At 37.6% G+C, this 26,153-nt stretch overlaps 1 protein-coding gene and 1 pseudogene across 2 annotated transcripts in view; both read right to left on the bottom strand.

Moving 5' to 3' along the window:
* The window catches only part of TAFA1 (TAFA chemokine like family member 1), a 500,491-nt gene that overhangs the window by 326,856 nt on the left and 147,482 nt on the right, over positions 1–26,153 (bottom strand). The window lies entirely within an intron of this gene.
* On the bottom strand, positions 21,605–21,702 carry LOC113593617 (uncharacterized; annotated as a pseudogene).

The following is a 26,153-nucleotide window of genomic DNA, read 5'->3' on the forward strand; positions in this document are numbered from 1 at the left end:
AATTAACTATCATGCCCCTCTCCCCATTGCTGATTTCCAACCTCAACTTTGGCTTGCTTCTTTCCGAACACCTCTTATAATTCATGATCATGTATCTGATTGCATATCCTTTCCACCAGAGGGTTAACTAAATGACCAAGAGACTCTACCTATTCTGGTCACCATTGTACCGTTTTCAGCACATGAAAACAATTGACAGGTGTGACATAGGAGTGAGTGAATGAATAAATAAATGACAAATTGAAAAGCCTTTCTGGTTAGGCCACCGCATTGCTTAACCGTAGTAATTACCACATACCAGACACTGTGCTTTGCAGGATTATCTTTTTGATTTTTATAATAATCCTCTGAAGTAGCTACTATAATCACCGTGATATTTTAGGAAGAGAAACAGAAGCTCAAAAGTCTGAAGTTATTTGCCCAAAGCCCAGACAGATAGTAAAGGGAGCGGTAACAGTGTTTGAATCCAGTTCTGTCTGACCCAGGAGTTCCAGCTTGTAACTATTACACACACCATTAATATTAAATCCCTTGTTGAAAATCAGGAGTTCCTAATTATTTATACGGGGACTACATTTTAGATAACGGCCTAAAACCACATTTAAATGTGTACCCAAGATGACAATGTATCTAATCACAAATTGACTATAATAGGAGTTCAGTCTTATTATATTCTTGATTACTACGGCTACAAGTCTCAGGATGGCAAGTTTCTCTCTTCCAAAGAGCAACGTGACCGTAAAGCAGCTGGAAGAGCAGACAACTCCAGGATTGTTTTACTTAGTAAGGCTTCCCTTCAGCCACTAGCTCTGCAGCACATCTACGAGAAGTCAAATGTGAATGTTCGTTTTCTGAAAGAGTCAGATCTAAACTTTTCTAAACATCAACATTGATTTACCACTTAAGCATCCCAGAGAAATTCACAGGAGCACGCTTTGGTGTCTCCCTCGTCGAAATACACAGGCAACCTAGGAATCCACTGCAACCTCCTTCAGTGAAATATGTGACCATTTCTGCCTAATTAGAATTACTCCTTTTCCCTTTTAATGGCTTTCTTATGCATATTTGTCCCCATTTGTGTAATATAAACAGTGGCACCTTCTGAGTGACTGCAATATTTACAGTTTGAGTAAGGTCTAGGAAGACGTGAGTGAAAATACCGGTTCTCCATCATCACCAGTCCATAAAACATCTTAATCCAAATGCCACCAAGAATCAGATGAGCAGTAATAGTGAAGCACAAACAATGAAATCAATTTTCCTCCACATTCCTCCCAGATCCGGCATACAATCTACTCCCAGGTTGAGCTTTTGTGCTGACTTTCATCACAACTTCACAGCAGAGTTATAAACCCCTAAATTGCTGATACAGCCTTAATTATCGCTATGCTGGTGACATCGTTGTAATGAACCCTTGGCTATTTTATGTAGCCTGGGAATCCCAGAAGGAGCATTGTCTAAATGTACAAACGCACTGGTCAGGCTTTAGGGGGATATTTTTGGAATGGATTATTAGTAGATGTGTGTATGAGTGTGTGTGTGTGTGTGTGTGTGTGTGTGTGTGTGTGAGAGAGAGAGAGAGAGAGAGAGAGAGAAGCTTTTAGTGCAAATATGAATTATGTAAATTTTAATGTGTGTGAAATCACAATGGTGATAGCATTTGCTATTAGCGAAGACACTTGAAATACTGTAAATCTTCCCAATTTAAAAATTTATCAAGATTAAAAAGGAGAAAAAATTATCTGTCAACTGTATTTATGTTTACATTATTTCCTCTATTATCATGAACAAGCAATAATTCGATTCGCAAACTAAAATAGCAGCTACCATTTTCAGTTCCATGAAAATCGGTGCCTCTCAAAGTATAATGCAGTGCAATCCACTGAAAATTCAGATTGTGATTTGGTATATCTGGAGTGGGGCCTTGGATCGTGCATTTCTCCCAAGCTGCTGGTCCATATTACTATTTATTTGGAATAGAATTTCTAAAAGAGATTTGGGTTACCACTGCACTCTTTTTATAACATTCAAAATCACTTTGAAAATATGTTGGGTAACAGATTCACACCCAGAAAGATGTGTTTCCTTACAAGTTGAAGATATGATTTTTAAAAAATTAAAAAATCCTTTAACTTGTTATCTAAACATTCTTTATTCATTCTAGCACTGGTTTTAAAAAAAAAAAAAAACATCAGAAAGCCTCTGAAAAATCAGTGACTTTGGAACTGAAGGGAGTAGCTTAAAAATACCACAACAAACGACAAATACCACATTTCATATTGGTAACTTAGGGAAAGAATACTTAGAAATAAAGTTAATGAAAGGAAGACAAAAAAGGAGCATGAACACCAACCTTTGTAGATTTACATCTATTCTTTCAATGTATTCTTATAGGAAAGGGAGACTTGAATCCCACAATTTTCTTAAGTGTTTGATGATTTCAAAATATACTTTCTGCATAAATCTATGGACCAATGTATATTTAAAATCTAGGTAAAGATAAAACAAGGAACCTCACACTATACTATTTCCCTGGTTCTCTTTGTTTCAAGCTTGATGTCTTAAGATGACCAACTGCTCTTTTGCAACATGAGGATATAGCATTCCCATTAAGGAAAACCTAAGGAGGAGAGTTAGCTCAAAAGCTATAGTCCTCAAAGTCCGTATAAAAAAGCACCACAAAGGAAACAGGCCACATTGTGTGATGACAGATTCCAATTCCTACTCCGAAACAAAACAAAACAAAACAAAACCATAGACACATAAGACTGCTATTACACTTAGAGGATTTACTCAAAATATGCACCTTTATTCCAATGTACTGGGAAATTCAAACATTTATCAACACAGGAAAGTGAAGAGGCCACTTAAGTGCCCTATAGAAATGAATATACATTCTGGTATATTCATTGTATGAATTACATCTCCAAGTTGAGAAAACGCATACATACATTTCTATGTGTGAGCTGCCACTCAAGTATTTGCAAAGTGGTTCTTGAATGACTTGTCTGATTCACAACTCTGACATATTACATGAAATGTTAATAATACAGCAACACAGAGGCATGGGGAAGATGGTTGAGTAGGAAATCCAAAGTTCACCTTGTCCCATGGACACACTTAGAAAACAGCCACATCAGTGCAATCAACCCAGAAAATGATCCCTGGACAGGTGGAAGAGACTTTCCTCAGTTAATCATGGAGAGGAGGACATACTGAAAAGTGTAGGAAGGGCCGAGATGCAGACGGGAACCAAGGTTCCAGTAAGACTAAAATGACAAATGGGATGGACTTGACATGCACAGAGAAGGGACAAGAGCATACTGTACACCAAGCATCCCAGACATAGAGAGCCTCAACTGAGAAAACGATTTCCCTTAACATTTGGTTTTGAAAAACAATGGGGCTTAACCTCATCACTTTTTCTAGACGGTGGGGCTTAACTCCAGGTACTTTCAAAATCAGTGGGCTTGGCTCTGGGAGAGCTAGAGAGCAGTAGGAAACTGAGTCACCACCTTAAACATGCGTAACAACGAGATACAGCATAGAAATGGTTTAAAAAGTGCCTGTGGGGGGCACCTGGGTGGCTCAGTTGGTTGAGTGTCCGACTCAATTTCAGCCCAGGTCATGATCACAGGGTCATGGATGCATCCCTGCATCAGGCTCTGCACTGAGTGCAAGGCCTGTCTAAGCTTCTTTCTCTCTCCCCCTCTCCTCCACTCCCCGCTTCACACGTACTCTCGCTCTAAAAAAAAGGAAAGAAAATTGCCTTGCGCTTACATAAAGGAGATTTATTTACACATGTTAGGATATATGCTGGAGGAGCAGGGATTTTTATAAGACTTGTCCAAGAACAAAAGAGTTGCTGGGCACCATATCTCTCCCACACTCCCCAGCCTAGATACTTAGACACCTGCAGGAACCAGCGAGAACATTCACCACCTTTCTTACTAACAATGCATGCCCCCATCCTGTATTCTCTTGTTGATGGTCTCATCCAATCCATCCCACTCAGGAGTCCATCCAAACTGGCTCCTGCCTAGTCTTACCCTATAAGCAGCCCTGGCAGGGACTGCTGCCACTCCCAAGTGACTCCTGCCCTGAGGAGAAGGTAATATAACCACACACACCAGTACACTCGCAGTCTCAGCAGCTGAAAATTATAACTGGCAATACAGAGAGAGTACCCTGCCAACTAGTGCATTTGAAATCCTGGCAGGCATCTGGCCTGGCTGCTGTCTCTTTTCACCAACAAAAGCCTCTCAAGGGACAAAGCAAAGGAAGATACCCCATTGGTTAGTGATACTGTAGCCCCCAAAAACACACCGGGGGCAGACATCTAGTTTCTCTGCAGGCCCCACCCACCAACAAAAGCCTCTCAGGCGACAATGCAGGGAGAGCACCCTGAAGTTCAGTGGACCTACAACACCAGGAAACAGACTGAGAGCAGGCATCTGGTCCAGTGCCCAACTATGAGTCCATCATGGCCCCAGACTATTCCTTTAACAACAAAGGGACCAAACCCAGGCCACAATAGGCAAAGGAGTCATCGCATCCAAACAGACAGAAGGCTAATGTGGCTCAGCCACAATAGCAGGGCACATTCAACCTGCAAAGGAGACACCTTTGAAGTGCTCGTTTCTGGTGGGCAGGGAACATTGCACTACAGGGCACCAAAGAACTTCTTCTCCATAGGGCTATTACTTTCAAGATCAGGGGACATAAATGACTTTCCTAATACATAAAAATGAACACAGAGAATTAGACAAAATGAGGAGAAAGTGAAATATGTCCCAAATGAAAGAAATGGACCAAATCACAGCTAAAGAGCTAATGAAATGGAGATGAGCAATATACCTCATCAAAGATTCAAAGTAATGGGCATAAAGATACTTCCTGGACTTGAGAAAAGAGTGGGGGACCTCCGACCTTCAAGAAGGAGAAAGAAAATATACACATGAACCAATCAGAGATAAAGAACTCAATAAGCAAAATTAAAAATACACCAGGGGAATCAGTAGAATAGAAGAGGCAGAAGATTAGATCAGCAAGTTGGAAGACAGATTAATGGAAAACAACCAAACTGAACAGCAAAAAGAAAAAAAAAATGAAAGTGAGAATAGGTTAAGGGAACTCAGCAACATCATCAAGCATAATATCATTATAAAGATCCCAGAGAGAAGAGAGAAAGGGGGGCAGAAAATTAATCTCAAGAAATAATAACAGAAAACTTCCCTAATCTGGTGAAGAAAACACACCTTCAGATCCAGGAGGCTGAGAGAGCTCCCAACAAAATCAACACAAGAAGGTCCACACCAAGATACATAACAATTAAAATGGCAAAAAGTCATGATGGAAAATTTTTAAGAAAGCAAGAGAAAAGAAAACAAGGGAAACCTCTTAAGGGTATCAGCTGATTTTTCCTCAAAAAACTTTGCAGGCCAGAACAGAGTGGCATAATATATTCAAAGTGCTGAAAGGAAAAAAAAAACCTGCAACCAATAATACTCTATCCAGCAAGACTATCATTCCAAATAGAAGTAGAGATAAAGAGTTTTTCAGACAAACAGAAGCTAAAGAAGTTCATCACCATTAAACCAGCCTTACAACGAGTAGTCAAGAAATTTCTCTGAGTGAAAAGAAAGGCTACAATCAGGAGTAAGGAAAAGAAAAAAAAAAGAAAAGGGAAAACAATATGTACACCTACATATAAATGTGAAAATTAGATTTATCACTTACAAAACCAGTACAGAGATCAAAACACAAAAGCAGTAAAATCAATTTTATAAAAATCAGTCAAGGGGTTCAAAAAATAAAGGATGTAAAATAGAATATTATATACATAAAATGTGGGTGAGAAGGAGTAAAAAATTAGTAATTTTATGTTGGGCTCAAACTTAAGTGACCATCAACTTAATATAGACCGCTGCATGCATAAGATGTTATACATGATCCTAATGGTAATCACAAATCAAAATATGTAATAGATATGCAAAAAATAAAGAGAAAGGAATCCAAGCATACCACTAAAGAAAGCAAACAAACCGTAAGATAAGGGCAAGGGAAGAAAGGAGCAGAGAAAAACTATAAAAACAACCATAAATAAGTAACAAAACGGCAATAGGTACATACCTGCCAGTAATTACTTTAAATGTAAATGGACTAAACGTTCCAATCAAAACATAAAGGGTGGTGGAACAGATAAAAAAGCAAGACCCATATATATGCTGCCTACAAGAGACTCACATTACAGCTAAAAACACAGGCAGATTGAAAGTGAAGGGATGGAAAAACATTTATCATGCAAATGGAAGCAAAAAGCTGTACCAGACAAAATAGACTTTAAAGCAGAGATTGTAATAAGAGACAAAGAAGGACACTACCTAACGATAAAGGCAACAATCAAACAAGAGGATATAACAACTACATACACTTATGCACCCAGGATGGGAACACCCAAATACACAAAGCAACTATTAAGAGACATAAAGGAAGAAATTGACAGTAATACAATAATAGTAAGGACTTTAACACCCCACTACATCAATGAATAGATCTTGCAGACAGAAAAAATGAGCAAAGAAACAGTGTTTTTGAATGACACACTGGAGATGTGGTAGAGATGCACCCAACAGATATATTCAGAACATTCCAACCTAAAAGAGAAAAATACTCAAGTGTACATAGAACATTCTCTAGCATTAGATCATGTTAGGATACAAAGTAAGTCTCAATTTCAAAAAGACAAATCATATCACGAATCATTTTTTACCCCAACAGTATAAAACTGGAAGCCAATTATAGGACAAAAGCTGCAAAGAACACAAATACATGGGGGCTAAATAACATGCTACTAAATGATGAACTGATCAATCAAGAAACATGGAAACAAATATAAACAAAAATACAAAAGGTCTAAAATCTTTGGGATGCATCAGAAAGTGTTCTACAAGGCAAGATTATAGCAAGATAGACCTACCTCAAGAAGAAAATTATCAAATAAAAAAACGTAATTTTAAACCCAAAGAAGCTAGAAAATGAAGAATAAGCAAAGCTCAAACCAATAGAAGTAACAAAATAAAGATTATGGCAGAAATAAATTAGAGACTAAAAAGCAATAGATCAATGAAATCAGGAGCTGATTCTTTGAAAGATCAACAAAACGGTTAAGTCTTCAGCCAAACTCATCATAAAAGAAGATAAAAAACTAATGGGGCACCTGGGTGACTCAGTCAGTTAAGTGTCCAGCTTCAGCTCAGGTCATGATCTCGCAGTCTGTGGGTTTGAGCCCCACGTTGGGCTCTGTGCTGACAGCTCAGAGCCTGGAGCCTGCTTCAGATTCTGTGTCTCCCTCTCCCCACCCCCCCCACTCACATTCTGTCTCTCTCTCAAAATTAAGAATTAAAACACTTGTTTAATTAGAAAAAAAAGATAAAAAACTGAAAATCAAAGTGGAGGGGAAATAACCAGCATCCCAGAAATACAAATGAATGAGATATTATAAAAATTATATGCCAACAAATTGGACAACATAGAAGAAATAGATAAATTCTAGAAACATATAACCTTATAAAACCAGATCAGGAAAAAATAAAAAATGGGAACAGACTGATTACTAGTGATGAAATTGATTTAGTAATAAAATAACTCCCAACAAACAAAACTCCAGGACTAAACAGCTTCACAGGTGAATTCTACTAAACCTTTAAAGAGTTACCGAAGCTAGAACAAGCAATCCTAAAATTCATATGGAACCACAAAAGGCCCTGAATAGCCAAAGTAATTTTGAAGAAGAAGACCAAAGCAGGAGGCATCACAATCCCAGACTTCAGCCTCTACTACAAAGCTGTCATCATCAAGACAGCATGGTATTGGCACAAAAACATACACATAGACCAATGGAATAGAACAGAAACCCCAGAACTAGACCCACAAACGGATGGCCAACTAATCTTTGATGAAGCAGGAAAGAATATCCAATGGAAAAAAGACAGTCTCTTTAACAAATGGTGCTGGGAGAACTGGACAGCAACATGCAGAAGATTGAAACTAGACCACTTTCTCACACCATTCACAAAAATAAACTCAAAATGGATAAAGGACCTGAATGTGAGACAGGAAACCATCCAAACCCTAGAGGAGAAAGCAGGAAAAGACCTCTCTGACCTCAGCCGTAGCAATCTCTTACTCGACACATCCCCAAAGGCAAGGGAATTAAAACCAAAAATGAACTACTGGGACCTTATGAAGATAAAAAGCTTCTGCACAGCAAAGGAAACAACCAATAAAACTAAAAAGCAACCAACGGAATGGGAAAAGATATTTGCAAATGACATATCGGACAAAGGGCTAGTATCCAAAATCTATAAAGAGTTCACCAAACTCCACACCTGAAAAACAAATAATCCAGTGAAGAAATGGGCAGAAAACATGAATAGACACTTCTCTAAAGAAGACATCCGGATGGCCAACAGGCACATGAAAACATGCTCAATGCTGTTCCTCATCAGGGAAATACAAATCAAAACTACACTCAGATATCCCCTCACGCCAGTCAGAGTGGACAAAATGAACAAATCAGGAGACTATAGATGCTGGCGAGGATGTGGAGAAATGGGAACCCTCTTGCACTGTTGGTGCGAAAGCAAATAGGTGCAGCCACTCTGGAAAACAGTGTGGAGGTTCCTCAAAAAATTAAAAATAGACCTACCCTATGACCCAGCAGTAGCACTGCTAGGAATTTACCCAAGGGAGACAGGAGTACTGATGCATAGGGGCACTTGTACCCCAATGTTTATAGCAGCACTCTCAACAAGAGCCAAATTATGGAAAGAGCCTAAATGTCCATCAACTGATGAATGGATAAAGAAATTGTGGTTTACATACCCAATGGAGTACTACGTGGCCATGAGAAAGAATGAAATATGGCCCTTTGTAGCAACATGGATGGAACTGGAGAGTGTTATGCTAAGTGAAATAAGCCATACAGAGAAAGACAGATACCATATGTTTTCACTCTTATGTGGATCCTGAGAAACTTAACAGAAACCCATGGGGGAGGGGAAGGGAAAAAAAAAGAAGTTAAAGTGGGAGAAAGCCAAAGCATAAGAGACTCTTAAAAACTGAGAACAAACTGAGGGTTGATAGAGGGTGGGTGATGGGTATTGAGGAGGGCACCTTTTGGGATGAGCACTGGGTGTTGTATGGAAACCAATTTGACAATAAATTTCATATATTGGGAAAAAATAAAGAAGAGTTAATACCTATTCTTCAACTACTCAAAAAAAAAAATAGAATATGAAGGAAAAGCTTAAAATTCATTCCAACAGGCCAGCATTACCTTGATACCAAAACAGAAAAAGACAGTATGAAAAAGAGAACTATAGGCCAGTATCTCTGATGAACATAGATGTAAAACTACTCAACAAACTATTAGCATATCAAATCCAACAACACATTAAAAAATCATTTCCCACCATCAAGTGTGAGTTTATTCCAGGAACAGAAGGGCAATTCAAGGTTCACAAATCTATCAATATGATGTATTACACTAACAAAAGAAAGGATAAAAGTTCTATGATCATCTCAGTAGATTCTTAAAAATGAATTTGACAAAGTACCTTTATTCATGACAAAAACAGTCAACAAAGTAGGGGTAGAGGGAACATACCTCAATGTAATATAGTCCATATATGAAAAAGCCACAGCTAACATCATACTCAATGGTGAAAAACTGAGAGCTTTTCTTCTCAGATCCGACATAAGACATGGATGTCCACTCTCACCACTTTTATTCAACGTAGTACTGCAAGTCCTAGCCACAGTAATCACAAGAATTAAAAGGTGTCCAAGTTGGTAAAGAAGAAGTAAAACTTTCACTATTTACAGATGACATGGCACTACTATCTATAAAAAACCCCTTGGGGCAGCTGGTTGGCTCAGTCAGTAGAGCTGGTGACTCTTGATCTCAGGGATGTAAGTCTGAGCCCCACATTGGGGGTAGAGTTTACTTTAAAAAAAAGAATATTGGGGCGCCTGGGTGGCTTGGTCGGTTAAGCGTCTGACTTCGGCTCAGGTCATGATCTCACGGTCCGTGAGTTCGAGCCCCGCGTCGGGCTCTGTGCTGACAGCTCAGAGCCTGGAGCCTGTTTCAGATTCTGTGTCTCCCTCTCTCTCTGCTCCTCCCCTGTTCATGCTTTGTCTCTCTCTGTCACAAAAATAAATAAACGTTAAAAAAAAAAAGAATATTAAAAAAAAATCCTGAAGACTCCACCAAAAACTACTAGAGTTGATACATGAACTGAGTAAAATCATAGGATACAAAATTAATAAACAAATCTGTTGCGTTTCTATACAGTAATAATAAAGTAGCGAAAGAAAAATTAGGAAACAATCTCATTTACAATTGTACCAAAAAGTCCTAAGATATCGAGGAATTAATTTAACCGAAGAGGTAAAAGATCTGTTACTCTGAAATCTATTAAAACATTAATGACAGAAGTCGAAGACTATGCAAACAAATAGAAAAATATTCCATGCTCAGGGTTTGGAAGGACCAGTATTGTTAAAAAGTCCATGCTACCAAAAAGCAATCTACCGGGAAGTATCACAAACCCAGATTTGAAGACCTCCTACGTAACCGTCATAATCAAAACAATATGCGAACTGACACAAAAGTGGATGCATAAGTCAAGAGAACAGAAAAGAGAGTCCAGAAATGAACCCACGCTTTCATGGTCAATTAATGAGGAAAGGTATACAATAGGAAAAAGCCAGTATCTTCAACAAATGGTACTGGGAAAACTGGACAGCAACATGCGAAATGATGACAATGGACATGTTCTTACACCATACACAAAATAAACTCAAAATGGATTAAATTGGAGACCTGAAACTGCAAAATTCCTGGCAGAAAACATAGGTAGTCATCTCTTTGACATCAGCCACAGGAACAGTTTTCTGGATATGTCTCCTTTGGCAAGGGAAACAAAAGCAAAATTGAACTGTTGGGACTATAATGAAATAAAAAATCCTGCACAGTGAAGACAACCATCCCAAAACCAAAAAGGCAACCTACTGAATGGGAGAGGTAGTTGTAAATGATACATCTTACAAAAGGTTAATATCCAAAATATGTGAAAAACTGAAAGAAGTCAATACCTAAATAAATAAATAAATAATCTGATTAAAAATGGGCAAAGAATCTGAATACACATTTTTCCAAAGAAGACATACAGATGACCAAGACACTGAAATGATGCTCATCATCACTTATCCTCAGAGGAATGCAAATTAAAACCATAATGAAATATCACATTACACATATCAGAGTAGCTACAATCAAAAACACAAGAAATAGCAAGTGTTGTCAATGATGTGGAGAAAAAGGAATTCTCTTAACACTGTTGGTGGAAATGCAAACTGGTGTAACCACTGTGGAAAACAGCATACAGGTTAGTCAAAAAAATTACAAACAGAATTACCATATAAACCAGTATTTCCACTACTAGATATTTACCCAAAGAAAACAAAAACACAAGTTCAATAAGGAACATATACCCCTATGTTTATTATAGCATTATTTATAGTAGCCAAGATATCGAAGCAACTCAAGTGTCTATCAATAGATGAATGGATAAAAATGTGGTACACACACACACACACACACACACACGCACACACACACACATACACTTGCAGTCGGAAACCTGAACCAGAATTCCAGCTAGGTTCTCCTTATTCCTAGTCCACAGCCGAGTGCCACCATGATACTGTGCTGCCCAAATTGATAACTATCTCTACTACTATAATCTGAACCATCTCTACTGAGAGTTTTACGTGAAGCACGTTTCTCAACACACACACTGAGGACAAGGATTTCCTAGCTTTTGTTCTGGTTCCTGAATTAACACTGCTTCCGTAACCTCAATTACTATAGTTTTAATGACATGTTACTTAATTTAAAAGGTTCTTCTTTTTTATATATTACAGCTTTACTAAGATATAGTTCAATACCATAAAATTCACACTTTTGATTTCACAATTCAGCAGTATTTAGTATATTCACAGGGTTGCGCAAACATCACTGTTACCTAATTCTAGAACATGTCACCATCTCAGTAAAAAAAAAACCCATAACAATTAGGGTAGCAGTCACCCCTTACTCTTCCCTACCTCCAGGCCTTAGAAAGTACTAATCTATTTTCTGTCCCTATGGATTTGTCTATTCTGGCCATTTCATAAAATTGAATACTGTATTATATGGCATTTTTGACTGGCTATGTTCATTTAACATATTATTTTCAAGGTTTGTACATTTCTAGCATTTATCAGCACTCCATTCCTTTTTATAGTCAAATAATATTCCGTTCTATAAACCACATTATACTTACACATTTGGCAGTTGATGGACATTTCAGCTGTTTCTGCTTTTGGCTACCATGCATAATGGTGCTATCAATGGTTGTGTACTGGATTTTTCAGAGGATGTGCTTTCAGTTCTCTTAGGTATACAACTTGGAGTGGAATTGGTGGGTCACACAGGAACACTATGTTTAACATGGCAGAGGCCAAGTCTAAGAAGGTGAGGTAGGATGACCCTGAACTCATCTCCTCCCACAAACACACCTAATTTAAACCTACATATAGAACAATTGCCCCTGAAGAACAAGTGACAGTGATTTCAACAACTGCGCAACAAATGGTAGAGGGTTCACATCGTGAAGGGTAGGACAGATGGAGGCATGGTAACAGGAACCCTACCTCCATTGCAACAACCTAGAGTAGGGAGGGGTATCACTGAGGGGCCTGTATGCAGACTTATCCACCCTAGGGAATGGGCTGGGGGGGAAGCATTTTAAAGGGCAACTAGACTGTAAGTGAAAGAAATCTATTTACCAACCTCAGAACATGTGCCAGAGACCAGGTAACTGCTGGAACTTTGTCTGGGGTCAGAGGCACTGAGAAGCATCAGTTTTTATATCCACTCCCCCCCCCCCAACTATACCTCCAAAATGGCCTGATACGGCAGCCCCCTGGGACCCTCCCATCCATGCCTACAGCAGCCCCATCTGTCTCACTGGGGCAGCCACAAAACACACATCTCAGGAAACCTCTGGCTCATGCCCACTTCAGGCCCATCCATCCTGGAAAGGCAGCCCTGGTATGGCATATCCCAAGACCTCCTGCAGCCAAAGCCCACTACAGTTTCAGCCATCCACTTAAGATAACCCTAGCAAAGTATGCCTGATCAAGCGACCCCACCAAGGCAGCCCCAGTGCAGCATGCCCAGAGACCCCACCAGGCTGTGCCCACTCCAGCTTCAGCTGTTCTACAAAGTTGACTCCAGCAAAGTATGCTTCAGGTGCACCTTGGACCATGCCCATTCCTGTTCCAGCTATCTCATGAGGGTGGCTCCAGCAAATAGAGACCCAAGAACCCTAGTCTGTGCCCTCTTCAGTTCCGGCTGTCCTCATAGTGTGGCCCTGGAATGGCACACTCTGGAACCCCTGGATAGCACCTGTACCAGCCCCGGCTGACCCGCCAGGGCGGCCCCAATGCAATGCATCCTGGGACCTCCCCAGGCTACACCCACTCTAGTCCCAGCCAGCTCCCAGAACCTCTAGGATCACACAGTTTACAGAGAGGATGCTCCCAAACAAGGCCCCTCCTTCAAGACTGGGAGAGGTAGCTGATCTATTTCATTCACAGAAACAAACACAGGAAGTCAAAAAGAATGAGGAGACAGCGGAATATGTTCTTACACGAAACAACAAGATAAAACCTCACGGGTGGGAAGGAACTACAGAAATGAACATAAGAGTTGAAAGTAATAAAGATGCTCACTGAACTTGGGAAAAGAATGGAAAGAACACAGAACTTCACCAAAGTTAGAAAATTCAAAAATGAATCAACCAGAATACAATTACTGAAATGAAAAATACACAAGAGGGAATCAACAGCAGATTAGAGAAGACAGAAAAATGGATCAGCAATCTGGAAAAAAAATTAATGGAAATAACTCAATCAGAACAGCAAAACGAAAAACCAATTTTTGAAACTGAGGATAGTTTAAGAAACCTCTCAGACAACATCTAGCATGCTAACAATCACATTACAAGGGGTCTAGAAGGAGAAAAGAAAGACAAAGAGGCAGAAAATTTATCTGAAGGAATAAGAGCTGAAATGATCCTAAACTTGAGAAGGAAACAGTCATCCAGATCCAGAAAGCAGAGAGTATCTCAAACAAATGAACCCTAAGAGATCCACACCAAGATATGATTTTTTTTAAAAAAACGCAAAAGTTAAAAATAAAAGAGAATCTGAAAGGCAGCAAGAGAAAAACCAAGAGTTGTATACAAGGGAAGCCCCATCAGATTATCAGCTGATTTTTCAGCAGAACTTTGTAAGATTAGAATAAAGTGGCAGGATATATCTGAAGTGCCAGAAAGGAAAAACTTATATCCAAGAATATTTTACCCAGCAAGATTATCATTCAGAACTGAAGGACAGATACAGAGTTTCCCAGACAAAAACTAAAGAAGCTCATCACCACTAAACTGGCACTGTAAGAAATGTTCAAGGGTCGTCTTTAGGTGAAAAAGAAAAGACCAAAACTAGAAATAAGGAAATATATGAAAGAAAAAAAAATCTCACTACTGAAGGTAAATATAAGTAAAATATAAGTGTCCTAAGTGAAAGGGTATTCTCCTACTACAGGTAGTGGATTAGCTACTTAAAAAGCTAGTGCGAAGATTAAAAGACAAAAATAGTAAAATCAACTAAAACTACATTAAGCGATTTAGGAGTACACAAAACAACCAAATGTAAACCTTGACATCAATAATATGAAAGTGTGTGTGTGTGTGTGTGTGTGTGTGTGTGTAGAAAGTAAAAATGTAGTGCTTTTAGAACGTATTTGAACCTAAGTGACTATAATCTTAAAATAGACTGTTTTATTTAAATATGTTATATATATGTGTTATATATATGTTATATATATATGTTATATATACGTTATATATACGTTATATAAATGTTATATATGTTATATATATGTTATATATGTTATATATATGTTATATATATATGTATCATATATATACACACCTCATTGTTACCACAAGCCAAAAATCTACAATAGAAACAAAAATTAACAGAAGGAACTTAAATAGAACACTATAGACAACCACCAAACCACATAGGAAGAGACCAAGAGAAAAAAGTAGCAGAGAAGAGCTACAAAAGCAACCAGAAAACAAGTCCAAAATACTACCTACCTATTCATAGTTATACATACCTATTCATAGTTACTTTAAATGTAAATGGACTGACTGCTCGCAAAGATTAGCTGAATGGAAAAAAAAAAAAACAAGACCAACTATATGTGGTCTACCAGAGACTCCCTTCAAATCTAAAGAACACACAGACTGAAAGTGAAGAGATGGATAAAGATATTCCATGCGAAGAGAAATATAAAAAAGCTGGAGTTGCAATACTCGTATCAGATCAAATCAGACTGAAACCAGACTGAAACCAAGACTGTGACAAAAGACAAAAGAAGACATAGCAAATGATAAAGGAGTCATATAAAGAAAAGGACATTTGTAGATATTTGTGCACCCAATATATAAACACCTAAATATATAAGGTGTATATTAACAGACATTAAGTAAAAATTACAATAATACAATAATAGTAGTGGATTTTAATACCCCACTTATCATCAGTGGATAGATTACCCAGACAGAAAATGAGTAAGAAAACATTGGCCTTGGGGCACCTGGGTGGCTCAGTTGGTTAAGCGTCCAACTTCGGCTCAGGTCATGATCTCACGGTTCATGGGTTCAAGCCCTGCGTCGGGCTCTGTGCTGACAGCTCGGAGCCTGGAGCCTGCTTCAGATTCTGCGTCTCCCTCTCTCTCTGTTCCTCCCCTGCTCTCACTCTGTCTCTCTCTCTCAAAAAGAAATAAAGATCAAAAAAAAATTTAAAAAGGGGCCCCTGGGTGACTCAGTCGGTTGAGCGTCTGGCTTCAGCTCAGGTCATGATCTCACAGTTTGTGGGTTCGAGCCCCACATCGGGCTCTGTGCTGATGGCTCAGCACCTGGAGCCTGCTTCGAATTCTGTCTCTCTCTCTCTCTCTCTCTCTCTCTGCTCCTCCCCCACTCATGCTCTGTCTCTCTCTTTCAAAAATAAATAAAAACATTACAAAAATTCAAAAAAAGAATCAGTGTATGTCTATGAAAACCTTTAAAAAACAAAAAAAAGAAAACATTAGCCTTAACACATCAGACCAGATGGACTAAACAAATATACACAGTACATTTCATCCAAAAAACTGAAGAATACACATTTCTTTCAAGTATACATGTAACATTCTCCAGGACAGATCACACCTTAGGCTATAAAACAAGTCAATAAATTAAAGAAAACTGAATCTTATCAAGCATCCTTTCCAACCATAATGGCATAAAAGTAGACATCAATTACAAGAAGAAAACTGGAAAAAAATAAATGCATGGGGACTAAACAACACGCTACTAAACCAGGTGAATGAATATAGCAGAGTAAATCACAAAGTACCTTGAGACCAATAAAAATGAAAACACAACTTTCCAAAATCTATGGGATGCAGGACTCTGAAAACTCTGAGACTTTGATGAAAGAACAACAACACAAATGAAAAAATACACCATACTCATGAACTGGAAGAATATTTTTAAAATGTACATATTACCTAAAGCATCCTACATATTCTATGCCATTATTTTCAAAATACCATGACATTTTTAACAGACCTAGAACTATTATAAAATTTGTATGGAACAACAAATGACCCTGAATAAGCCAAAGCAATGTTGAGAAACAACAAAGCTGGAGGCATCATGCCCCCTGATTTCAGTCTATATTACAAAGCTATAGTAATCAAAACAGCATGGTACTGATATGAAAAACAGACACATAGATCAATGGAAGAGACAGCCCAGAAATAAACACACTGGACAACTACATGCAAAAGCATGAAATTGGACCACTATCTTACACCATATACAAAAATAAATTCAAATGGTATTAAAGACTTGAAACCATACCTGAAATCATAAAATTCCTTTAAGAAAACATGGGCAGGAAGTTTGTTTTAAAGAAATTCATCCAAGGATTTTATTTTCACCTAATACAGGCAGAAAGCTCTTGGACATCAGCCTTAGCAACATATATATATATATATATTTGGACCCTTTCCTCAGGCAAGTGCAACAAAAGCTAATATAAACAAATGGGATTATATGTTAACTAAAAAGCAACTCCACACCCAAGAAAACTATCAACAAAACAAAAAGGCAGCATAGTGAATTGGAGAAGATATTTGTAAACCATACATCAAATAAGAGGTTAATATTCAAAATACATAAAGAAGTTATACAACTTAATAACAAAAACACAAATAATAAAATAAATATACACACAAATTAAAAAAAATTTTTTAAATTAAATAAAATACAGAATAAAATATGGACAGAGGACTTAAATATACAGTTTTCCAAAGACATGCAGATTGGCCAATGCATACATGAAAACATGCTCAGTATCACTAATCATCAATGAAATGCAAATCAAAGCTACAACATAATATTAGGCCATGCCCATCAGATGGTCTATTATCAAAAAGAAAAAAAAATAATATGTTAGCAATGATGTAATTAAAAGGGAATTCTCATCCACTGTTGGTAGGAATGTTTAATAGGTGCAGGCACTATGGAGAAAAATAGGATTCTTCAAAAAATTAAAAACAGAACTACAATATGATTTACCAATTCCGATTATGGTTTTTTTAATCCAAAGAAAACAAAAAAAAATCTATCTCAAGAGATATATACACCACTGTGTTCATTACAGAACTATTTATAATAGCCAAGATATGCAAACAACCTAAGTGTACATTGCTAAATTAATGGATAAAGAAGATATGGGATACATATATGCAAGGGAATATTATTCAGCCATAAAAAATGTAATGTTGCCATTTGCAATAACATGGATGAACCTGGAGAGCACTTTCCTAGGTGAAGTAAGTCAGACAAAAATAATACCATATGATTTACCTTATATGTGGAACCTAAGAAACAATAATAAACGAAACAGAAATAGACTAATAGATATAAGATACAAACCTGGTGACCAGGGTGGGGAGGGATAGGGAAGGTGGCAAAATAAGTGAAGAGAACAGAGAGGTGCAAACTTACAGTTATAAAATAATTAAGTCATGGGCATGTGTACAACATAGGGAATACAGTGATATTATCAGAATTTTGTACGGTGATAGATGGTAACTGGAGTTATTTTGGTGATCATTTCATACTATATAAAATTATCAAACTATTTTGATGTACAGCTGAAATAGGTTACTACATGTCATTATACTTCAGTAATTTTTTTCCAAAAAATTGCCCAACTATTGTCCTAAGTGGCTGCACCATTTTACAATCCAATCAGCAATGCCTAGGTGTATGAAGCTTCCCGTTTCCCTATATCCTTTCTAATTCTTGTTTTTATCATTTTTATTTTAATCATCTTAATAGGTGTGAAATTGTATTTCACTGTAATTATTTCTATTTCCTGAATTACTCATTATTTTGAACATATTTTTATGTGCTTATTTGCCATGTGTAAGTCTTCTTTGGAGAAATGTTTATTCAAATTCTTTGCCCACTTTAAAACTTTTTTTTTATTGTTGAGTTAAAAGGGTTTTTTATATATTCTAGACACTATACATTTATCAAGTATGTAATCTGAAAATACTTTCATCCATTCTGGATCTGTATTTTCTTTTTTTTTTTTAACATTTTATTTATTTTGGCAAGACAGAGAGAGACAGAGCGTGAGCGGGGTTGGGGCAGAGAGAGAGGGAGACACAGAATCCAAAGCAGGATCCAGGCTCTGAGCTGTCAGCACAGAGCCCGACGCGGGGCTCGAATTCACGAACCACTAGATCATGACCTGAGCCGAAGTCAGATGCTTAACTGACTGAGCCACCCAGGCGCCCCTGGATTTGTATTTTCACTTCTTCATGGTGTCCTTGAAATACAAGTTTATTCATAAGGGTAAGTAATAATTGATAAAATTGAATTCAACATTTCTTCTTTCATTGCTTGTTCTTTCTGTGTCCTAGCTACTAACCTACTGCCTGATACAAGGTCACAAAGATTTACTCCCATTTTCTTCATACTGTTTTACAGTTTTAGCTATTACATTTAGTTCTGTAATCCATTATAAAGAATCTTTTCATATGGTGTGAGGTAGGGGTCCAACTTCATTCTTTTGCATTAACTTATCTAGATGTTGAATAGACAGTTGTTTCCCCACTGAACTTGGTTGGCATCTCTGTCACAATCAGTTAACTGTAATGTAAGAGTTATTTCTGGATTCTCATTACTATTGCATACACACAGGATATATATAAAATATATATAGCATAAGGATGAAAATTCTGTTATATATATAAAATAATAATTTCCATCCTCATGGCAGAAACACATGATCCTGTTTTGACTATTCTAGGTTCTTTGCATTTCTATATGAATTTTAAGATCAGCTTTTCAAAATGTAAAAAAGTAATTGGAATTTTGACAGAGATTACATTGACTCTGTGGATCAAATTTTTGTCTTAACGTTAACTCAATCATGACCATATGATCTTTTAAATTAACTGTGACATTTAATTTTTTCAGCCATGTTTTATAATTTACAGTGTATACGTCTTGCACTTTTTTAAAGTTTATTCCTATTTTATTTTGTTGCTAATAAAAGTTTAATTGCTTCTTAATTTTGAGAGTCTCCATTACTAGTATATAAATATACAAAAGACTTTAAATTTTTTTATGTTTATTTTTGAGAGAGAGAGTGAGCATGAGAAGGGGAGGTACAGAGAGAGAGAGAGGAAGACAGAGAATCTGAAGCAGGGTCCACACTGTCAGCACAGAGCCCAATGTGGGACTCGAACCCACGGACGATGAGATCATGACCTGAGCTGAAGTTGGGTGCTTAACCAACTGAGCCACCCAGCTGCCCCCATAGAAGAGACTTTTTTTTTTTTTCAACGATTATTTACTTTTGGGACACAGAGAGACAGAGCATGAACGGGGGAGGGGCAGAGAGAGAGGGAGACACAGAATCGGAAACAGGCTCCAGGCTCTGAGCCATCAGCCCAGAGCCCGACGCGGGGCTCGAACTCACGGACCGCGAGATCCTGACCTGGCTGAAGTCGGTTGCTTAACTGACTGCGCCACCCAGGCGCCCCTAGAAGAGACTTTTTGATAGTGACCTGGTACTCTAGAATTTTGCCAAACTCATTTATTAGTTCTAATAATAATTTATTCATTCTAAAAGATTTTTAGTGGACTCTACTGGATTTTCTAAATCAAGATCATGGGCATCAGTAAATAGAGAGAGTTTAGCTTCTTCCCAATGTGCCCAATCTGGATACCTGTATTTCCTTTCCTTTTGTAATTTCCCTGACTAGAACCTCCAAAACAATGTTGAATAGAAGTGGTGAGAACAGACATCCTTTTTTTGTTACTGATCTTAGAGAAGGAAGCATTTCTTCTTTGGCCGTTAAGTGTGCTATTAGCTGTGGGATTTTTGCGGACCTAATTTATTAGGTTTAGAAAATTCCTTTACATTCCTAGTTTTTAGTTTGTTTGTTTTGGAAAGGCTATTGGCTTTTGTCAATTTTTTTTTTTTTTTGCATCTACTGAGATGGTCATGTGATGTTTTCCATTAGTCTATTAATATGGTCTATTATACTGATTTTCATATGTTAAACCAACTTTGCATTCTAGGGAAACATTCTATTTTGCGATGGAGTATAATCCTTTCCATATATTCCTGGATTCTATTTACAAGTATTTTGTATGAGGATATGTCTATATTCATAAGGGATATTGAGCTTTGTCTGATTTTGTTACCAGAATACTACCAGACTCAGAATGAGCTGGGAAGCATTATGTTCTCTTTTATTTTTTTAGAAGGCATTGCGAACCACTGGTGTTAATTGTTTAAGGTTGGATCATCAGTGAAACCATCTTGGCCTGGGCTTTTCTTTGCAGGAAATTATTTGATTACTAATGTATTATGTGTGCTTGTTACAGGTATAGTCACATTTTTTCTTCCTTCACTTTTAGAAACTTCATTCTAGGAATCTGTTTAATTTGTTTGCATACAATTACTCAGATTATTTTCTCATTATTTTTATTTCTGTAATATCATTAGTGATATTCCCTTCTTGACTCCTTATTGTAGTAATTTGATATTTGAGTCTTCTCTCCTTCTCTGGATCAATCTAGGTAAAGTTTTGTCAATCTTGTTGTGCTTTCAAAACACAAAGTTTTGATTTTCTCCCATGTTTTTCTATTATCTGCTTCATTTTTTTCTACTATAATCTTCCTTCCTCCCTTCCTTTCTTCCTTCCTCACTCCCTCCCTCCCATCCTTCCTCCTTCCCTTCCTTCCTTCCTCACTCCCTCCTCCCTTCTTTCTCCCTTCCTTCCTCCCTCCCTTCTTCTTTCCTTCTTCCAGTTTAACTTGTGCTTATTTTTCTTGTTTTGTTTTGAAATATGGAACACATCACAAATTGGCACGTCATCCCTGCACAGGGCCACGCTCATCTTCTCTGCATTGTTCTAATATATGCGCTGCCAAAGTGAGCATTATTTTTCTTGTTTCTTAAGTGGAAGATTAGGCTGTTAGTTTTAAATGTTTTCTTCTTTTTCAATATAGGTATTCATTGCTATACATTTCCTTCTAAGCAACTGCTTTTGTAACAGCCCGTAAGTTTTAGTATTTTATATCTTCATTTTTATTTACCACAATGTATTGTGTAACGTTGGCAGTTTTCATCTTTGACACCTTGACTATTTATGACTATGTTGTCTAATTTTCACCTATTTGTGGATTTCCCCAATTTCCTTCTGTTATTTCAAATTTGATCACCTTATGGTTGGAGAATAAACTTATGATTTTTATCCTTTTACAATTATCAAGGCTGGTTTTATGGACTTATATATGGCTTACCCTGGACTATGTACCACATGTACTTGGGAGAAAAATGTACATTCTGTTATTGGTTGAAGTGCCGTATAGATGCTTCTTAACTCTATTTTTTAAGCTTTCTATTTCTGTGTTATTCTACCCATTATTGACAGGGTGGTATTGAAGACTGAAGTCTATCATTATTGAATTATCTATTTCTTCCTTGGAGTACATCTCTACTACCTTCTAGGCTTCATGATTTCTGATGAAAAGTGATGTTAATCTTTTTGAGGAGGCTTGTGCATGATGAGCTGTTTTTCCTTGTTGCTTTCAAGATTTATTTTTGTATTTTGACAACTTGAACATATGTGTAGGTGTGCATCTCTGTGAGTTTATCCTGTTAGGAATTCAGGGGTTTTTTAATCAAATTTAAAAATATTTATGTCATTTTTTCACTATTTTTTCTGTTTCCCTCCTTTTTCTTAATTCATTTATCTATATATCTGTACATGTAATGAGGTTCCCACAGATTGAGGTTCTGTTCATTTTTCTTCATTCTTTTTTAAGAATGGTTTATTCTTAAATAAAGAATATTCTTAAAGAAAGGAAGGGAGGAAGGAAGATTATAGTAGAAATCTTGGACTAAATTGATCTATATTCAAATTTTCTTTGTTCTCTCTTCTGCCAGATCAAATGTTTACTCCCAGGGATCTTGTAATTTTTGGTTCCATTGCAAATGAGATTGTTTCCTTAATTTCTCCTTCTGCTGCTTCATCATTAGTATATAGAAATGCAACAGATTTCTGCACAGAGATATCTTGTGACTTTACTGAATTTATGTATCAGTTTTAGTTGGATGGGGTATTTCAGGTTTTCTGCAAAATGTATCATGTCATCTGCAAAATGGTCTAAGTGTTACTTTTTCCTTACCAATATGGATGCCTTTTATTTGTTTTGCTTGTCTAATTGCTGTGGCTAGGACTGAGGGTAGTATGTTGAATAAAAGTGGTGAGAGTAGACATTCTTGTCTTGTTGCTGACTTTAGGGGAAAAGCTCTGAGTTTTTGATGATGTTTGCTGTGGGTTTTTCATATATGGCATTTATTATGTCAAGAACTCAAAGAACTTCTATTTGCCTCTTTCTTTTATAATGTCTCTTTATTGACAATTTGGTGAGACATTTTTCTCAAGTTTTTCACTCATCTTTAGACATAACTTTTAAAAAAAAATTTTTTTTAACGTTTTATTCATTTTTGAGACAGAGAGAGACAGAGCATGAACGGGGGAGGGGCAGAGAGAGAGGGAGACACAGAACTGGAAGCAGGCTCCAGGCTCTGAGCCATCAGCCCAGAGCCCGACGCGGGGCTCGAACTCACGGACCGCGAGATCGTGACCTGAGCCGAAGTCGGCCGCCCAACCGACTGAGCCACCCAGGCGCCCCTAGACATAACTTTTATTAAACACTTTTAATGTAGTTCACTCAATGCTTTTTTTTTTTTTCCTCACTCAGTGCTTTTAATAGCTTACTTACAGTCTTTGTTTATGAAGTCTGACATTTGTGCTGGCTCTGGGATAGTTTCTATTGACTGGCTTTCTTCCAGGGTATGGGACATGCTTTCCTCTTTTTTTGTAACCTGTCATTTTAAATATATAATCTTGCAATTCTGAAAAGCATGTCCTCCCTGACCCCATATTACTTTCCTCTTGCCACTGAAACAAGTTACCACAAATTTAGTGATTTAAAACTATGCAAATTTATCATTTTACAGCTTTGCAGGTCCTAAGTCCAAAATGAGTCTCAACAGGCTAAAACCAAAGTGTGGGCGGGACAACATTCCTACCGGAGGCTCTGTGATTGAATCTGTTTTCTTTCTTTTAAGGTTTTTCTAGTTTCTAGACACTGCCTGCATTCTTTTACTGGTGGCCCTATCACTTCTTCCAAGTCATTAGCAGCTCTTTGAATCTTTGCCACATTTTATCCCTAGGAGAAGAAGTCTTCTTCCTCTCTCTTCCACATTCAAAGAGCCTTTAAATTGGAAACTAGATAATCCAGGATAATCTCTTCCAAGCCAGCTGTTGGCTAATTTAACTCCTCCTTTTCAGGTAACAGAACAGATTCCTATCTCCTGACCATGAGAACTTCTACGTCTTTGGGGAGGAGGCTTTATGGTGCCTCCCACACCTCCACAACATTTGCTATTGTTACTGGTGATGGTTCAGTGAATTTTCTGGACTAATTGTGTAATGTCTGAATTGTGTGTACATGTGGCCACTCACATCTCTGCTTGAGAAACTTAATTGTTAGCTAGTGAATGGTTAGAGATTTCCTTACATAACTGGAACCAGTAGGTATCCCAGTCTTTGCTGAGTATCTGTATGTTTCAGGACATGGCTCCAGTGTTCTGGCATTTTACAACTCTGAATTAGCTTTCCACTTTTGCCCTGGACTGAGTCTCAATATGACCCACAGATAAAACACAGTTCAGGACCTTCTCAGTTTATTTCTGACATGGGCACAGCCCTGAACATGTGTGTTACTTCTGGGCTTTTATTCGAGTATTTAAAATATGCTGGAGCATTTAAAATGTTCCTATGGACATCTTATTTCTCAGTTCTTCCTTTTAATTTTTTTGGTCAGCACTTGTATCCCTGCCTCAGGATTAAATCACTGCAGCTGACTGTTTTAACACTTGGGATAGGCTGTTTGCACAGACAAATCTGCATCAGACTACATAAAAGAAAGCCCTAAGAACTGGTTTTTTTCAAGGAGCTACTGGATAAGATAAATAGTGAAAATACTCCAGGGATCGGGCTGTTGAGAGAACCCAAACTGTTTTGCCCTACCCAGCGCCTCACAAACTGTTGGTTTTGACACATAGCATGGTTGCGAGGTTATCGGTTTCCACAGCTACTACCTTGCCTGGACAGGGAAACGGGAATAAGAAAACTTAAGATGTCACAAAGCTTGCTTTTCTTACTGACATTCAGCTGCATTCTTTGAATAAGTGCTACATTAATTATTAGAAGCCTTTACTTCCAAATTCCTACACAAGCTCATTTAGAGAATGTTTGCAATTGTTATTGCTTTTACAGAGAGCAGATTTTTACAGGGACTTATTCCACCATTTTGGAAGGGCTTCCTGACAGTTCTTTCTTAAATTTCCAAATTTGCCTTTTCTGCAACTCGCATCCTTTCTCATTACCAGGATATCAAACCTTCTGACCAACCACTGAAGGTTTAATCTTTTGAGAATTTACCACAAGTAGGAGTTGTTTTCTCTACCTCACCACCATAATCTATTCTTCTAAAACCTAGTTAAAAATTAATTTTTCTCTTAAAATCTTCATATAAACCAACAGAATGAGATATAGATTATGATCATTATGGCAGTTGGCATGCATCCAATAACCTGAATCTTTCACATCATGCTCTTGTCTCTAGTCATAAAACTGTGTATTTATTTTCTATTGTTGAGTAACAAATTACCCAAAAGTTATTGGCTTAAAGCAATGATGATCATCCATTAGCCATAAAAGTCCTATCCATTAAACAGATGTTCAGTTGCTATGTGATCAAGCAACTATTGGTCTGTGGTTTCTGTGGTAAAGCAAATTGGGAGTGCTTGGTTGGGTGATTCCAGCTTGGATTCTGTTTTGTTGCAGTCAGGTAATGGCGGTGTCAAAAAGACTCACTTCCAAGGTGATTCAACTACAAGGCTAGTAGCTTTGTGTTGGGTTTTTATTCAGCAGCCTCAGTTCCACTCCACATGGGCAAAAGGTTGTTTGAGAGTCATCATGACATGAGAGTTGGTATCCCCTGGAGTGAATGATCCAAGAAAAGAAGAAGCTCCGGTGACTTTTATGACCAAGGTTTGGAAGTCACACATCACTACATTTGGCATATTCTGTTGGTCACTCAATGTCAACTCTGATTCAACAGGAGAAGGGCACCAATTCTTGGAGACATGAATCATTTCAGGACACGATAGAGGTCCAGTGTTGTAACACCTGTTTTGCTTAAGACCTTGTGCAAGATATAAGATGTTAAAAATATGACCCTTCCCTTAAGGAAGTACAGATCTGGGGCACCTGGGTGGCTCAGTCGGTTGAGCATCTGACTTTGGCTCAG

Source organism: Acinonyx jubatus, chromosome A2 (genome assembly GCF_027475565.1).
Source record: "Acinonyx jubatus isolate Ajub_Pintada_27869175 chromosome A2, VMU_Ajub_asm_v1.0, whole genome shotgun sequence".
Classification (NCBI taxonomy): domain Eukaryota; kingdom Metazoa; phylum Chordata; class Mammalia; order Carnivora; family Felidae; genus Acinonyx; species Acinonyx jubatus.